Below are 18,429 nucleotides of genomic sequence, written 5' to 3' on the forward strand. Positions count from 1 at the left end.
AATTTGTGATTGTAGATCTATCACGCTGTTACTGTTGCTCAGTGGACTTGTGTGTAACCTCATCAGTAGTCGTGGACATAATGTTTATACATTATTGTATAGCGATGTTCATTAGTTTTGTCTCTAATATCTCAATATTTTGGGGCTGTTGTTCCAGTACTTACTTTTACACATCAGTTGAATTTTTATTTTATTTTTTGTTTAAAAGTTCATTAGTAAATTTTGCCCAAGTCATGCCCACCCTTCATATTGTGGGAGGCGGAGGTGTAGGGTTCATCTAGCTTTGTAGTCCACATCCAAGTGCTTCCAGCGTACAGCTTTGTTGTACGAGTGTTCTATTAGGTGGGTGTGCTGCTTTTTGTGAGGGTGTAGGTGTATGTGTGTGTGTGTGTGTACTCACCTATTTGTGCTTGCGGGGGTTGAGCTTTGGCTCTTTGGTCCCGCCTCTCAACTGTCAATCAACTGGTGTACAGATTCCTGAGCCTACTGGGCTCTATCATATCTACATTTGAAACTGTGTATGGAGTCAGCCTCCACCACATCACTTCCTAGTGCATTCCATCCGTTAACTACTCTGACACTGAAAAAGTTCCTTCTAACGTCTCTGTGGCTCATGTGGGTACTCAGTTTCCACCTGTGTCCCCTTGTTCGCGTCCCACCAGTGTTGAATAGTTTATCCTTGTTTACCTTGTCCTTGTACTCACCTAATTGTACTCACCTAATTGTGCTTGCGGGGGTTGAGCTTTGGCTCTTTGGTCCCGCCTCTCAACTGTCAATCAACTGGTGTACAGATTCCTGAGCCTACTGGGCTCTATCATATCTACATTTGAAACTGTGTATGGAGTCAGCGTCCACCACATCACTTCCTAGTGCATTCCATTTATTAACTACTCTCTAGTTACTCTACTTGTGTGTGTGTGTGTGTGTGTGTGTGTGTGTGTGTGTGTGTGTGGGTGTGTGTGTGTGTACTCACCTAGTTGTGTTTGCGGGGGTTGAGCTCTGGCTCTTTGGTCCCGCCTTTCAACCGTCAATCAACAGGTGTACAGATTCCTGAGCCTATTGGGCTCTATCATATCTACACTTGAAACTGTGTATGGAGTCAGCCTCCACCACATCACCACCTAATGCATTCCATTTGTCAACCACTCTGACACTAAAAAAGTTCTTTCTAATATCTTTGTGGCTCATTTGGGAGCTCAGTTTCCACCTGTGTCCCCTAGTGCGTGTGCCCCTTGTGTTAAATAGCCTGTCTTTATCTACCCTATCAATTCTCTTGAGAATCTTGAATGTGGTGATCATATCCCCCCTAACTCTTCTGTCTTCTAGCGAAGTGAGGTTTAATTCCCGTAGTCTCTCCTCGTAGCTCATACCTCTCAGCTCGGGTACTAGTCTGGTGGCAAACATTTGAACCTTTTCCAGTTTAGTCTTATCCTTGACTAGATATGGACTCCATGCTGGAGCTGCATACTCCAGGATTGGCCTCACATATGTGGTATACAAAGTTCTGAATGATTCTTTACACAAGTTTCTGAATGCCGTTCGTATGTTGGCCAGCCTGGCATATGCCGCTGATGTTATCCTCTTGATATGGGCTGCAGGAGACAGGTCTGGCGTGATACCAACCCCCAAGTCTTTTTCTTCTCTGACTCCTGAAGAATTTCCTCTCCCAGATGATACCTTGTATTTGGCCTCCTGCTCCCTACACCTATCTTCATTACATTACATTTGGTTGGGTTAAACTCTAACAACCATTTGTTCGACCATTCCTTCAGTTTGTCTAGGTCTTCTTGAAGCCTCAAACAGTCCTCTTCTGTCTTAATCCTTCTCATAATTTTGGCATCGTCCGCAAACATTGAGAGAAATGAATCTATACCTTCCGGGAGATCATTTACATATATCAGAAACAAGATAGGACCGAGTACAGAGGCCTGTGAGACACCACTGATGACTTCACGCCAATCGGAGGACTCACCCCTCACCGTAACTCTCTGTTTCCTATTGCTTAGGTACTCCCTTATCCACTGGAGCACCTTACCAGCTACACCTGCCTGTCTCTCCAGCTTATGTACCAACCTCTTATGCGATACTGTGTTAAAGGCTTTCCGACAGTCCAAGAAAATGCAGTCCGCCCAACCCTCTCTTTCTTGCTTAATCTGTGTCACCTGGTCGTAGAATTCTATTAAGCCAGTCAGGCAAGATTTACCCTCCCTGAACCCATGTTGGTGATTTGTCACGAAGTCCCTTCTCTCCAGATGTGCTACCAGTTTTTTTCTCACGATCTTCTCCATCACCTTGCATGGTATACAAGTTAAAGACACTGGCCTGTAGTTCAGTGCCTCTTGCCTGTCGCCCTTTTTGTATATTGGGACCACATTCGCCGTCTTCCATATTTCTGGTAGGTCTCCCGTCTCTAGTGACCTACTATACACTATGGAGAGTGGCAAGCAAAGTGCCTCTGAACACTCTTTCAGTACCCATGGTGAGATCCCGTCTGGACCAACAGCCTTTCTAACATCCAGATCCAGCAGGTGTCTCTTGACCTCCTCTCTCGTAATTTCGAACTCCTCCAAGGCCGCCTGGTTTACCTCCCTTTCTCCTAGCACAGTCACCTCACCTTGTTCTATTGTGAAGACCTCTTGGAACCTCTTGTTGAGTTCATCACACACCTCTTTGTCATTCTCTGTATACCTGTCCTCGCCTGTTCTAAGTTTCACTACCTGTTCTTTCACTGTTGTTTTCCTTCTGATGTGACTGTGGAGTAGCTTTGGTTCGGTCTTGGCTTTGTTTGCTATATCATTTTCATAACTTTTCTCTGCTTCTCTTCTCACCCTGACGTACTCATTCCTGGTTCTCTGGTATCTCTCTCTGCTTTCTGGTGTTCTGTTATTCCGGAAGTTCCTCCACGCCCTTTTGTTCAGTTTCTTTGCTTCCATACATGCCCTATTATACCATGGATTCTTCTGTTGCTTCTCGGATTTTTCCTTTTGGGCCGGAATGTATCTGCTTACTGCCTCCTGACACTTTTGGGCGACATAGTCCATCATATCTTGTACAGACTTAGCTCTGAGGTCTGTGTCCCAAGGTATTTCCCTTGGGAAGCTTCTCATCTCCTCATAATTTCCCTTTCGGTATGCCAGCCTTTTGTTTCCTAGTTCTTTTTCGGGGGAGATAAGTCCTAGCTCTACCAGGTACTCAAAGCTCAGTACACTGTGATCACTCACTCCCAAGGGTTCTTCCATCTTGACTTCCCTTATATCCCATTCATTTAGGCTAAATATCGGATCAAGCATTGCTGGTTCATCTTCTCCTCTCATTCTTGTTGGATCCTTGATGTGCTGGCTTAGAAAGTTTCTTGTTGCCACGTCCAGCAGCTTAGCTCTCCATGTTTCTGGTCCTCCATGCGGGTCTCTGTTCCCCCAATCTATCTTCCCATGGTTGAAGTCTCCCATGATTAGTAGTCCAGATCCATTCCTGCTAGCAACAGAAGCTGCTCTCTCTATTATGTTAATGGTGGCCATATTGTTTCTATCATATTCCTGTCTGGGTCTTGTGTCATTTGGTGGTGGATTATATATGACTACGACTATAATTTTTCGCCCTCCAGTTGTTATTGTTCCTATTATGTAGCCACTGAAACCTTCACATCCCTGAACAACCAACTCCTCAAAATCCCAGCCTTGTCTTACCAGCAGAGCTACACCACCACCACCTCTTCCTTCTCTCTCTTTCCTCATAACATAATAGTCCTGTGTGAACACTGCATTTGTTATTGTTTTCGTTAGCTTTGTTTCTGTGAGAGCTATTATGTCTGGGTTTTCCTCTAGTACCCATTCTCCTAGTTCATTTGCTTTATTTGTAATGTCATCCATGTTAGTGTACATTGCCTTGAGGCTCACTTTCTTCTGTCCCATCTCAAATCTCCTCCTTGGTGAGTGTTCTGCTGGTGGAGGAAGCTGTGCCATGGGTGTGAGGTGTGAGGATTTGTGAGGTGGATACCAAGGTTGCAGAGGATACTGGGATGAGGGGTGGGGGGTCAAGTGAAGGGGGGAGGGACAGGGAGGGTATGTGTGTGTCTGTGTGTGTGTGTGTGTGTGTGTGTGTGTGTGTGTGTGTGTGTGTGTGTGTGTGTGTGTTTGTGTTTGTGTGTGTGTGTGTGTGTGTGTGTGTGTGTGTGTGCGTGCGTGCGTGCGTATGTGTGTGTGTGTGTGTGTGTGTGTGTGTGTGTGTGTGTGTGTGTGTGTGTGTGTGTGTTTGTGTGTTTGTGTGTGTGTGTGTGTGTGTGTGTGTGTGTGTGTGTGTGTGTGTGTGTGTGTGTGTGTGTGTGTGTGTGTGTGTGTGTGCGTGCGTGCGTATGTGTGTCTGTGTGTGTGTACTCACCTAATTGTACTCACCTAATTGTGCTTGCGGGGGTTGAGCTCTGGCTCTTTGGTCCCGCCTCTCAACCGTCAATCAACTGGTGTACAGAGTGTGTGTGTGTGTGTGTGTGTGTGTGTGTGTGTGTGTGTGTGTGTGTGTGTGTGTGTGTGTGTGTGTGTGTGTGTGTGTGTGTACTCACCTAGTTGTGTCTGCAGGATCGAGCATTGACTCTTGGATCCCGCCTTTCAAGCATCGGTTGTTTACAGCAATGACTATGGTCCTATTTCCTCTATCATACCTGGTTTTAAAATTATGAATAGAGTTTGCTTCCACAACCTGTTCCTTAAGTGCATTCCATTTCCCCACTACTCTCACGCTAAAAGAAAACTTCCTAACATCCCTGTGACTCATCTGAGTTTCCAGCTTCCATCCATGTCCTCTCGTTCTGTTACTATTCCGTATGAACATTTCGTCTTTGTCCACTCTGTCAATCCCCCTGAGTATTTTATACGTTCCTATCATGTCCCCCTCTCCCTTCTTCTTTCTAGTGTCGTAAGGCACAGTTCCCTCAGGCGCTCCTCATACCCCATCCCTCGTAATTCTGGGACGAGTCTCGTTGCAAACCTCTGAACATTTTCCAGTTTCCTTATATAGTTCTTCAGATGGGGACTCCATGATGAGGCGGCATACTCTAAGACTGGCCTCACGTAGGCAGTGTAAAGCGCCCTAAATGCCTCCTTATTTAGGTTTCTGAATGATGTTCTAACTTTCGCCAGTGTAGAGTACGCTGCTGTCGTTATCCAATTTATATGTGCCTCAGGAGATAGATTAGGTGTTACGTCCACACCCAGGTCTCTTTCGCGCGTTGTCACGGGTAGGCTGTTCCCCTTCATTGTGTACTGTCCCTTTGGTCTCCTATCTCTTAGTCCCATTTCCATAACTTTACATTTGCTCGTGTTGAACTTCAGTAGCCATTTCTCTGACCATCTCTGCAAGCTGTTCAGGTCTTCTTGGAGGATCCTGCAATCCTCATCTGTCACTACTCTTCTCATCAACTTTGCGTCATCCGCAAATATCGACATGTAGGACTCTACTCCTGTAAACATGTCGTTAACATATATTAGAAATAGAATTGGTCCCAGCACCGATCCTTGAGGTACTCCACTCGTTACTGTTCGCCAGTCGACTTCTCTCCTCTTACCGTAACTCTTTGGCTCCTTCCTGTTAGGTAGTTCCTTATCTATGCTGGGACCTTTCCTCCCACCCCCGCCTGCCTCTCGAGTTTGAACAGCAGTCTCATGTGCGAAACTGTATCAAAGGTTTTTTGGAAGTCCAGAAATATGCAGTCCGCCCAATCTTCTCTGTCCTGTCTTATCCTTGTTATTTTATCATAGAATTCCAAAAGGTTTGTTAGGCACGATTTCCCTTTCCAGAACCCAAGTTGATGTTTGTTTACAAACCTAACGTTCTCCGTGTATGCAACCAGTCGTAGCCTAATTATTCTTTCCAGTATTTTACAGGGGATGCTTGTCAGTGATACAGGTCTATAGTTAAGTGCCTCCTCCCTATCGCCTTTCTTGATCAGGTACGACATTTGCCTCCTTCCAGCAACTGGGCAATTCTCTCGACATAAGTGACTCATTAAAGATCATTGTCAGAGGCACGCTGAGGGCCTGCGCTGCCTCTTTTAGTATCCACGGTGATACTTTGTCTGGTCCAACCACTTTAGATGAATCCAGTGTTGTCAACTGTTTCATTACCTCCTCTGCTGTCACCTCTATATCTGATAGTCTTTCATCTAGGGTAATCTCTTCCAACAATGGGAGCTGCTCAGGCTCGGTAGTGAACACTCCATGGAAACTGGCATTCAGTGCCTCGCAGATTTCCTTGTCACTTTCAGTATATGCCCCCTCTGTTTTCCTTAGTCTTGTCACTTGGTCGTTCACCGACATTTTTCTTCTTATATGGCTGTGTAGTAACTTAGGTTGCTTTTTCGCTTTGATCGCAATATCGTTCTCATAGTCCCTTTCCGATGTTCGTCTTATGTTAATGTAATCGTTCCTAGCTTTGTTGCATCTGATCCTGTTGTCCTCTGTCCTTTGTCTTCTGTACTTCCTCCACTCCCGCCTGCTGGCCATTTTTGCTTCCTGACACTGTCTATTAAACCATGGGTTATTATATTCCCTCTTATTTTTTCCCTTTACTGTTGGTATAAATCTCTCTTCGGCCTCCTGTGTGTGTGTGTACTCACCTAGTTGTGCTTGTGGGGGTTGATCTTTAGCACTTTGGTCCCGCCTCTCAACTGTCAATCAACAGGTGTACAGGTTCCTGAGCCTACTGGGCTCTACATTTGAAACTGTGTATGGAGTCAGCCTCCACCACATCACTGCCTAATGCATTCCATTTGTCAACCACACACACACACATTTGTGTGTGTGTGTGTGTGTGTGTGTGTGTGTGTGTGTGTGTGTGTGTGTGTGTGTGTGTGTGTGTGTGTGTGTGTGTGTGTGTGTGTGTAGATCACAGTAGTGAAGGTGTGTGTGGGTGTAGACCACAGTAGTGAAGGTGTGTGTGGGTGTAGACCACAGTAGTGAAGGTGTGTGTGTGGGTGTAGACCACAGTAGTGAAGGTGTGTGTGGGTGTAGACCACAGTAGTGAAGGTGTGTGTGGGTGTAGACCACAGTAGTGAAGGTGTGTGTGGGTGTAGACCACAGTAGTGAAGGTGTGAGTGTGTGGGTGTAGACCACAGTAGTGAAGGTGTGGGTGTGTGGGTGTAGACCACAGTAGTGAAGGTGTGTGTGGGTGTAGACCACAGTAATGAAGGTGTGTGTGGGTGTAGACCACAGTAGTGAAGGTGTGGGTGGGTGTAGACCACAGTAGTGAAGGTGTGGGTGGGTGTAGACCACAGTAGTGAAGGTGTGTGTGGGTGTAGACCACAGTAGTGAAGGTGTGGGTGGGTGTAGACCACAGTAGTGAAGGTGTGGGTGGGTGTAGACCACAGTAGTGAAGGTGTGTGTGGGTGTGTAGACCACAGTAGTGAAGGTGTGTGTGTGTGTGTAGACCACAGTAGTGAAGGTGTGTGTGGGTGTAGACCACAGTAGTGAAGGTGTGGGTGTGTGTAGAGTAAAAACAATACAAAGGGGTGTTGAGGAGGGTGGAGGTGAGGGTCGTGGGGTGGGGGGTCGTGGGGTGGGGGGTCGTAGGGGTCACGAACCATCACCTCCTCGTCACCAAATGAGAGGAAATCAGTCGTCTGAATGGGAATATAAGGCTACGCTGGGAGGCCTGGGGCTCTCCATATCCTTATCCTACACCCGAGCCTATCCTTCACCCAAGCCTATCCTTCACCCAAGCCTATCCTTCACCCAAGCCTATCCTTCACCCAAGCCTATCCTTCACCTAAGCCTATCCTTCACCCAAGCCTATCCTTCACCCAAGCCTATCCTTCACCTAAGCCTATCCTTCACCCAAGCCTATCCTTCACCCAAGCCTATCCTTCACCTAAGCCTATCCTTCACCTAAGCCTATCCTTCACCCAAGCCTATCCTTCACCTAAGCCTATCCTTCACCTAAGCCTATCCTTCACCCAAGCCTATCCTTCACCTAAGCCTATCCTTCACCCAAGCCTATCCTTCACCCAAGCCTATCCTTCACCTAAGCCTATCCTTCACCTAAGCCTATCCTTCACCCAAGCCTATCCTACACCCGAGCCTATCCTTCACCTAAGCCTATCCTTCACCCAAGCCTATCCTTCACCCAAGCCTATCCTTCACCCAAGCCTATCCTTCACCTAAGCCTATCCTTCACCCAAGCCTATCCTTCACCCAAGCCTATCCTTCACCCAAGCCGATCCTTCACCCATGCCTATCCATCACCCATCTTACCCGTCCACCCATCCATGCCCTCCATCCGTCCTTATCCTACACCATCCAGTAAGTACACTGCGGTCCTGAACTACAGTATGTACATGTACATACATGTATGTATGCAGAGAAGATTCCCTTAACTGGTGTGTGGGTGTAACAGAGTAGATTCTCAGTGTATATATATATATATATATATATATATATATATATATATATATATATATATATATATATATATATATATATATATATATATATATATATATATGTCGTACCTAGTAGCCAGAACGCACTTCTCAGCCTGCTATGCAAGGCCAAATTTGCCTGATAAGCCAAGTTTTCATGAATTAATTGTTTTTCGTCTACCTAACCTACCTAACCTAACCTAACGTAACTTTTTCGGCTACCTAACCTAACCTAACCTATAAAGATAGGTTAGGTTGGGTTAGGTAGGGTTGGTTAGGTTCGGTCATATATCTACGATAATTTTAACTCCAATAAAAAAAAATTGACCTCATACATAATGAAATGGGTAGCTTTATCATTTCATGAGAAAAAATTAGAGAAAATATATTAATTCAGGAAAACTTGGCTTATTAGGCAAATCGGGCCTTGCATAGTAGGCCAAAAAGTGCGTTGTGGCTACTAGGTACGACATATATATATATATATATATATATATATATATATATATATATATATATATATATATATATATATATATATATATATATATATATATATATATTAGTATATTTTGGTAGCAGTCTTTCCTGTAGACATATATTATTAAATATGACCGAAAAAGTAAGATTAATAATTCTAACACGAATTTTCTCAATCTTTCGTACATTTCTTTTCACTGTAGGAGGTAAATCAAAAATCAATTCTCCAAAATTCATTTTTATTTCTAGTCTGACGCGACACGAGCGCGTTTCGTAAAACTTATTACATTTTCAAAGACTTTAGTTTACAAATACACAACTGAATAGAACTTACGCATCTCCGATTTTGTTTTTATATCTACATTTGAGAGAGGTGGATGGGGTGCGGTGGCATTAATAGGGTATTAATTTCATCAACACAAGACAGAACAAGAGGTGGCATTAATAGGGTATTAATTTCATCAACACAAGACAGAACACGAAACAATGGGTATTGAATAGAAGTGATTGTAGAAAGCCTATTGGTTCATATTTCTTGATGCTTCTATATTGGAGCGGAGTCTTGAGGTGGGTAGAATATAGTTGTGCATTAATTGGCTGTTGATTGCTGGTGTTGACTTCTTGATGTGTAGTGCCTCGCAAACGTCAAGCCGCCTGCTATCGCTGTATCTATCGATGATTTCTGTGTTGTTTACTAGGATTTCTAAATTTTAATTAGGATTTCTAGGATTTTAAGAAATCCTAGTAAACAACACAGAAATCATCGATAGATACAGCTATAGCAGGCGGCTTGACGTTTGCGAGGCACTACACATCAAGAAGTCATCTTATATATATATATATATATATATATATATATATATATATATATATATATATATATATATATATATATATATATATATATATATATAAATATAGGCTATATATATATATATATAGCCTATTTCCCATGCACATGGGTATCCAAGCCTGATGCGACTAGGCTATATATATATATATATAGCCTATTTCCCATGCACATGGGTATCCAAGTCTGATGCGATGTAAGTGTACTTCTGTTCCTCTACTGTTCCTTTTCACCAACATAAGTGGTTCGTAGTTGGTTGAATTCTTGTACCAACCCGCAGATCCTGATGTTGCAACTGCTGTGTTGTGGTCACTGTACATCTTTTGCATTGCTCTGTTTCTAATGACTTTCTTAATCTGTCATAGACTCTGTGGTATGTAAATGTCTACATTTCTTCGCTTAGTTGCAAGTTTTGCAGCTTCGTCTGCAATGTCATTTCCTATTATTCCCACATGACTTGGCACCCAGTTGATAAGTACCCGACGGCCTTGTCGTTTGAGTGTTTGTATTAATGATATGACATTTGTGATCAGATGTATGTTATCACATATGTGTTCTTGTTGCAATGTTTCAATGGCGGTTCTTGAATCTGTATGTATGATAACATGTTGTCGGTGTTCAGCAAGAGCATGTTCCAAAGCCTTTTGAATGGCTAGCATCTCTGTTTGTAAAGTCGAACACTCATTTGAGAGTCTCCAAATATTTAGAGTTTCCTGCTTTAACTACAGCTCCGGTTTCTTGTCCCTGCTGGTCTACTGATCCATCTGTGAAGTATGTGAAGCTGTCAAATGCCCAGTTTGCTTCTATATTTGCATCTGTGCAATATTACGTAGCAGGTGCCCGAAACGCTGTGCGTACTAGTGGCTTTACAAGAATGTAAATACTGTACTATCCAATGTATTCTCACAAACCCATTGTACCTTCTTGTATATAAATAAATAAATAAATAAATAAATAAAAGGTGAGGATTAGTCTGTAGTGAATGGGTACCTGGTTGTTAAACGATTTGGCGGGTCGTATTCCAAGGAAAAAAAATCGATTAAAGATTTGCCCCAAACGCTATGCCTGCTAGTGGCTATACAAGAATGTAACAATTCTTTTATATATATAAATAAAAAAATATAAAAAACTCATGTAAGAATTCACTGGAGCAACATTAGTTTAGTTTACCGTCAAACCTCTAGTTTTCTATTTTCAATTTTTTGTTTGGCCAGGGCTAACTTAGCTGTTTGAGCAAATAAAGTTTCCTGTCACCTAGATAAGATATTTATTCAGGTAAAGGTACGTACAGTGAAGATGAGTTACAAACAGAATGTTGGAGTAATAATGGTGCCCATGGGGTCTGTTACAACCTTCCAGGAACAGGATTGACATTACAGTTCAGAGTTTTAAATATATAGAGTACACATGAGAGGATGTGCAGGGACTTAATATCTAACATATTCAGAGATTTAAGGTCACAACCGCATGGTCCCAGGTTCGATTCCCATTCAGGGCGAGATGTTTGAGCACGTTTCCTTACACCTGATGCAGCTCTTCACCTAGAAGTACATTTGTGCCTGAGAGCTAGGCAACTGTTGTGGATTACATCCTGTAAAAAAACTAGTAGTTGGCCTAGGGGGGGGGGCTACATTACACCTGATGCATCTGTTCACCTAGTTCACTTAGTACTAAAAGAATAGCTTAGACATTTTCATTTGTACATAAAGTAATTGATGAATATGCACGGGTAGACGGCGCTTTGAACAGACAGACAGATAGACATTCTCTCTTATATTATATCTATATCTATAATAGATCTCGCCCATACCGTAGTTACTGTTAGGCAAGTACTTCCCCCACCACCACCACCACCACCCCTGATCCACCATATGATCAGAAAATCCAGGAGCTCCTGAACACACAGCCACTAAACATCAGACTGCAGCACCAAGCCATCAGGGTGTGGAACACCATCGAAATGTTGGAGGACCCAATGTTAGAAAGATTACTCCAAGATGAGACGCCCCGCTCCCACAGCTGGTGGCCCAAGATGAGACGCCCCGCTCCCACAGCTGGTGGCCCAAGATGAGACGCCCCGCTCCCACAGCTGGTGGCCCAAGATGAGACGCCCCGCTCCCACAGCTGGTGGCCCAAGATGAGACGCCCCACTCTCACAGCTGGTGGCCCAAGATGAGACGCCCCACTCCCACAGTTGGTGGCCCAAGATGAGACGCCCCGTTCCCACAGTTGGTGGCCCAAGATGAGACGCCCCGCTCCCACAGCTGGTGGCCCAAGATGAGACGCCCCACTCTCACAGCTGGTGGCCCAAGATGAGACGCCCCACTCCCACAGTTGGTGGCCCAAGATGAGACGCCCCGTTCCCACAGCTGGTGGCCCAAGATGAGACGCCCCACTCTCACAGCTAGTGGCCCAAGATGAGATGCCCCACTCTCACAGCTGGTGGCCCAAGATGAGACGCTTCACTCTCACAGCTGGTGGCCCAAGATGAGACGCCCCACTCCCACAGCTGGTGGCCCAAGATGAGACGCCCCACTCCCACAGCTGGTGGCCCAAGATTAGACGCCCCACTCCCACAGCTGGTGGCCCAAAATGAGACGCCCCACTCCCACAGCTGGTGACCCAAAATGAGACGCCCCACTCCCACAGCTGATGGCTCAAGATGAGACGCCCCGCTCCCACAGCTGGTGGCCCAAGATGAGACGCCCCACTCCCACAGCTGGTGGCCCAAGATGAGACGCCCCGCTCCCACAGCTGGTGGCCCAAGATGAGACGCCCCACTCCCACAGCTGGTGGCCCAAGATGAGACGCCCCACTCCCACAGATGGTGGCCCAAGATGAGACGCCCCACTCCCACAGCTGGTGGCCCAAGAGTCCCGATTTACTAGATGAAAACCCCGCCCTACAGTACATAATTCCCAGATGAAATACTGACCAGAAATCCTTCCCCCAATAATTGGAAAAAATTGAGTATGTATGTATGTATGTATATATATATATATATATATATATATATATATATATATATATATATATATATATATATATATATATATATATGTGCAAACAAGCCTGAATGGTCCCCAGGACTATATGCAACTGAAAACTCACACCCCAGAAGTGACTCGAACCCATACTGCCAGGAGCAACGCAACTGGTATGTACAGGACGTCCGTCTGCTTTCATAACATCGTGTCAGCAAGGCGGACAGCCCGCCTGCTTTCATAACATCGTGTCAGCAAGGCGGACAGCCCGCCTGCTTTCATAACATCGTGTCAGCAAGGCGGACAGCCCGCCTGCTTTCATAACATCGTGTCAGCAAGGCGGACAGCCCGCCTGCTTTCATAACATCGTGTCAGCAAGGCGGACAGCCCGCCTGCTTTCATAACATCGTGTCAGCAAGGCGGACAGCCCGCCTGCTTTCATAACATCGTGTCAGCAAGGCGGACAGCCCGCCTGCTTTCATAACATCGTGTCAGCAAGGCGGACAGCCCGCCTGCTTTCATATCTCTCATTGTATTTCACACTTCAAAACTTCCCTTCACCTATGGCTCTCCAACTTCTTTACTCCTCACAAAAACAAAACAAAAAAGAGTTAGGAGAGAAGCTACATGAGACAATGTACTCAGATTTAGGAGGCAAGGGAGGAACTGAACAAAAAATAATAATGCGATATGTAAAAGAACCAAAGACAAGATTTCAGAAGGTCTAATTCACAGTCAAACCCACACGGAGACTTTTTACGAGATGAAAGGCTAGAAGAATCACTGGATGGCATCTTAGTTACTGTAGAAGAGATAATTGCAAACCACTGGAGCAGCTACATCTCACAGAGCTCCCGTCCTCCTGTTTAGATAGTACTTTATGTGACTATGTGCACTACGTACAAATATTGACGTTCTAAGCAATTAGATAGTAGAACTTTGTTTTACTCACTTTAGCAAACTTAAATATTCCAAGGCCTAGTATAGCATATACATATATACTATATTAGGCCTCAGATTAGACCCCATGTCTTGAAACCAGGGCAAGACCCCCCCCCCCCATGCTCTGGTTTAAAGTAGAATTGACTCCTATTCCGACAACCAACGACACCATCAACATCTGAAATAGGGGTATGAGTTCCATAGAGTTTTCAATATATTTTTATCTCTTGTATAGCTTCCTTAGATTGGTATGATCGAATCAGAGTCTGCTCTGTTTCGCTGTCGTGTCTGCTTAAACATTTACGTGAATTTATCCTTTTGTAGAGTCGTCTGGGTCGTCTTTTGGACTCAAGATCAATAGAACAGAAATAGAAATATATATATTTGTCTTCAAGTCGTCAAATTGTGCTTCAGTGAACCAATGAATAACCCTGAAATGTTATCCTAATGTACCTAGTAATCCTTGTTCATTATCGTGTATTGTTATTATTGTGTATTAATCTAGTCTCTGTTTATTGAGTCAAAATATCTTACAGTGCACCAGTAAACATTTTTTGTCAATTATACAGCAAATTATCTACTTAAAATTATCTGTTAGTTAAGGACTTGCCCAAACCGCTATAAGTGTGCTAGTGGCCTTACAAGAATATAAAATCAATATCATTTCTATGTTCTCTCTTTACCTCCAATGTACCTTCTTGTATATAAATAAATATTATATATATATATACATAATATTCTGTGTGTGTGACCACAGCACCCCCTCCCCTCACCCGAACTAACCCATTAAACCCCCACCTCTCACGTTCCTACCCCCCCAACACCCACCTTACACCCACCCCCGCCACAAACCCCCCCCCCCCCCCCATCACCCGTCTTCCTGTCCCCAACCCGGATATTGACCCCAAATTCTTCAATTCACCTTCACATTAATTTTATTGTTATTATTATTAAAAACACGGCCTTGTGGCCATTGTGTCTGGGGTGAGTTGCTGTCAAGACCTGCTGCAGGGCTGTGGTCCACTGTTGTGGGTGCTGCAGGGTTGTGGTCCACTGTTGTGGGTGCTGCAGGGCTGTGGTCCACTGTTGTGGGTGCTGCAGGGTTGTGGTCCACTGTTGTGGGTGCTGCAGGGCTGTGGTCCACTGTTGTGGGTGCTGCAGGGTTGTGGTCCACTGCTGTGGGTGCTGCAGGGCTGTGGTCCACTGTTGTGGGTGCTGCAGGGCTGTGGTCCACTGCTGTGGGTGCTGCAGGGCTGTGGTCCACTGTTGTGGGTGCTGCAGGGCTGTGGTCCACTGCTGTGGGTGCTGCAGGGCTGTGGTCCACTGTTGTGGGTGCTGCAGGGCTGTGGTCCACTGCTGTGGGTGCTGCAGGGCTGTGGTCCACTGTTGTGGGTGCTGCAGGGTTGTGGTCCACTGCTGTGGGTGCTGCAGGGCTGTGGTCCACTGTTGTGGGTGCTGCAGGGCTGTGGTCCACTGCTGTGGGTGCTGCAGGGCTGTGGTCCACTGTTGTGGGTGCTGCAGGGCTGTGGTCCACTGTTGTGGGTGCTGCAGGGCTGTGGTCCACTGTTGTGGGTGCTGCAGGGTTGTGGTCCACTGCTGTGGGTGCTGCAGGGCTGTGGTCCACTGTTGTGGGTGCTGCAGGGTTGTGGTCCACTGCTGTGGGTGCTGCAGGGCTGTGGTCCACTGTTGTGGGTGCTGCAGGGCTGTGGTCCACTGCTGTGGGTGCTGCAGGGCTGTGGTCCACTGTTGTGGGTGCTGCAGGGCTGTGGTCCACTGTTGTGGGTGCTGCAGGGCTGTGGTCCACTGTTGTGGGTGCTGCAGGGCTGTGGTCCACTGCTGTGGGTGCTGCAGGGCTGTGGTCCACTGTTGTGGGTGCTGCAGGGCTGTGGTCCACTGCTGTGGGTGCTGCAGGGCTGTGGTCCACTGTTGTGGGTGCTGCAGGGCTGTGGTCCACTGTTGTGGGTGCTGCAGGGCTGTGGTCCACTGTTGTGGGTGCCGCAGAGTTGTGGTTCACTGTTGTGGGTGCTGCAGGGCTGTGGTCCACTGTTGTGGGTGCTGCAGGGCTGTGGTCCACTGTTGTGGGTGCCGCAGAGTTGTGGTCCACTGTTGTGGGTGCTGCAGGGCTGCGGTCCACTGTTGTGGGTGCTGCAGGGCTGTGGTCCACTGTTGTGGGTGCTGCAGGGCTGTGGTCCACTGTTGTGGGTGCTGCAGGGCTGTGGTCCACTGTTGTGGGTGCTGCAGGGCTGTGGTCCACTGCTGTGGGTGCCGCAGGGCTGTGGTCCACTGTTGTGGGTGCTGCAGGGTTGTGGTCCACTGTTGTGGGTGCTGCAGGGCTGTGGTCCACTGTTGTGGGTGCTGCAGGGCTGTGGTCCACTGCTGTGGGTGCTGCAGGGTTGTGGTCCACTGTTGTGGGTGCTGCAGGGCTGTGGTCCACTGCTGTGGGTGCTGCAGGGCTGTGGTCCACTGTTGTGGGTGCTGCAGGGCTGTGGTCCACTGCTGTGGGTGCTGCAGGGTTGTGGTCCACTGTTGTGGGTGCTGCAGGGCTGTGGTCCACTGCTGTGGGTGCTGCAGGGCTGTGGTCCACTGCTGTGGGTGCCGCAGGGCTGTGGTCCACTGTTGTGGGTGCTGCAGGGCTGTGGTCCACTGTTGTGGGTGCCGCAGGGCTGTGGTCCACTGTTGTGGGTGCTGCAGGGTTGTGGTCCACTGTTGTGGGTGCTGCAGGGCTGTGGTCCACTGCTGTGGGTGCTGCAGGGCTGTGGTCCACTGTTGTGGGTGCTGCAGGGTTGTGGTCCACTGTTGTGGGTGCCGCAGGGCTGTGGTCCACTGTTGTGGGTGCTGCAGGGTTGTGGTCCACTGTTGTGGGTGCTGCAGGGCTGTGGTCCACTGCTGTGGGTGCCGCAGGGCTGTGGTCCACTGTTGTGGGTGCTGCAGGGTTGTGGTCCACTGTTGTGGGTGCCGCAGGGCTGTGGTCCACTGTTGTGGGTGCTGCAGGGCTGTGGTCCACTGTTGTGGGTGCCGCAGGGCTGTGGTCCACTGTTGTGGGTGCCGCAGGGTTGTGGTCCACTGTTGTGGGTGCCGCAGGGCTGTGGTCCACTGTTGTGGGTGCCGCAGGGCTGTGGTCCACTGTTGTGGGTGCTGCAGGGCTGTGGTCCACTGTTGTGGGTGCTGCAGGGTTGTGGTCCACTGTTGTGGGTGCTGCAGGGCTGTGGTCCACTGTTGTGGGTGCTGCAGGGTTGTGGTCCACTGTTGTGGGTGCTGCAGGGTTGTGGTCCACTGTTGTGGGTGCTGCAGGGCTGTGGTCCACTGTTGTGGGTGCTGCAGGGTTGTGGTCCACTGTTGTGGGTGCTGCAGGGTTGTGGTCCACTGTTGTGGGTGCTGCAGGGTTGTGGTCCACTGTTGTGGGTGCTGCAGGGCTGTGGTCCACTGTTGTGGGTGCTGCAGGGTTGTGGTCCACTGTTGTGGGTGCTGCAGGGCTGTGGTCCACTGTTGTGGGTGCTGCAGGGTTGTGGTCCACTGTTGTGGGTGCTGCAGGGTTGTGGTCCACTGCTGTGGGTGCTGCAGGGTTGTGGTCCACTGTTGTGGGTGCTGCAGGGCTGTGGTCCACTGTTGTGGGTGCTGCAGGGTTGTGGTCCACTGTTGTGGGTGCTGCAGGGCTGTGGTCCACTGTTGTGGGTGCTGCAGGGTTGTGGTCCACTGTTGTGGGTGCTGCAGGGTTGTGGTCCACTGTTGTGGGTGCTGCAGGGCTGTGGTCCACTGTTGTGGGTGCTGCAGGGTTGTGGTCCACTGTTGTGGGTGCTGCAGGGTTGTGGTCCACTACTGTGGGTGCTGCAGGGTTGTGGTCCACTGTTGTGGGTGCTGCAGGGTTGTGGTCCACTGTTGTGGGTGCTGCAGGGCTGTGGTCCACTGTTGTGGGTGCTGCAGGGTTGTGGTCCACTACTGTGGGTGCTGCAGGGTTGTGGTCCACTGTTGTGGGTGCTGCAGGGTTGTGGTCCACTGTTGTGGGTGCTGCAGGGTTGTGGTCCACTGTTGTGGGTGCTGCAGGGTTGTGGTCCACTGTTGTGGGTGCTGCAGGGTTGTGGTCCACTGTTGTGGGTGCTGCAGAGCTGTGGTCCACTACTGTGTGTGCCGCAGGGCTGTGGTCCACTACTGTGGGTGCTGCAGGGTTGTGGTCCACTGTTGTGGGTGCTGCAGGGTTGTGGTCCACTACTGTGTGTGCCGCAGGGCTGTGGTCCACTACTGTGGGTGCTGCAGAGCTGTGGTCCACTGTTGTGGGTGCTGCAGGGTTGTGGTCCACTGTTGTGGGTGCTACATGGTTGTGGTCCACTACTGTGGGTGCTGCAGGGCTGTGGTTCACTGTTGTGGGTGCTGCAGGGCTGTGGTCCACTGTTGTGGGTGCTGCAGGGTTGTGGTCCACTACTGTGGGTGCTGCAGGGTTGTGGTCCACTGTTGTGGGTGCTGCAGAGCTGTGGTCCACTGTTGTGGGTGCTACATGGTTGTGGTCCACTACTGTGGGTGCTGCAGGGCTGTGGTTCACTGTTGTGGGTGCTGCAGGGCTGTGGTCCACTGTTGTGGGTGCTACATGGTTGTGGTCCATTACTGTGGGTGCTGCAGGGCTGTGGTTCACTGTTGTGGGTGCTGCAGGGCTGTGGTCCACTGTTGTGGGTGCTACATGGTTGTGGTCCATTACTGTGGGTGCTGCAGGGCTATGGTTCACTGTTGTGGGTGCTGCAGGGCTGTGGTCCACTGTTGTGGGTGCTACATGGTTG

The 18,429-nt window shown here is 48.0% G+C and overlaps 1 protein-coding gene across 1 annotated transcript in view; it reads left to right on the forward strand.

Annotated features, from left to right (window-relative positions):
* LOC123757712 (protein giant-lens) overlaps positions 1-18,429 on the forward strand; it is a 67,017-nt gene that overhangs the window by 39,669 nt on the left and 8,919 nt on the right. The window lies entirely within an intron of this gene.

The sequence above is a fragment of the Procambarus clarkii genome, chromosome 19 (assembly GCF_040958095.1).
Source record: "Procambarus clarkii isolate CNS0578487 chromosome 19, FALCON_Pclarkii_2.0, whole genome shotgun sequence".
NCBI lineage: Eukaryota > Metazoa > Arthropoda > Malacostraca > Decapoda > Cambaridae > Procambarus > Procambarus clarkii.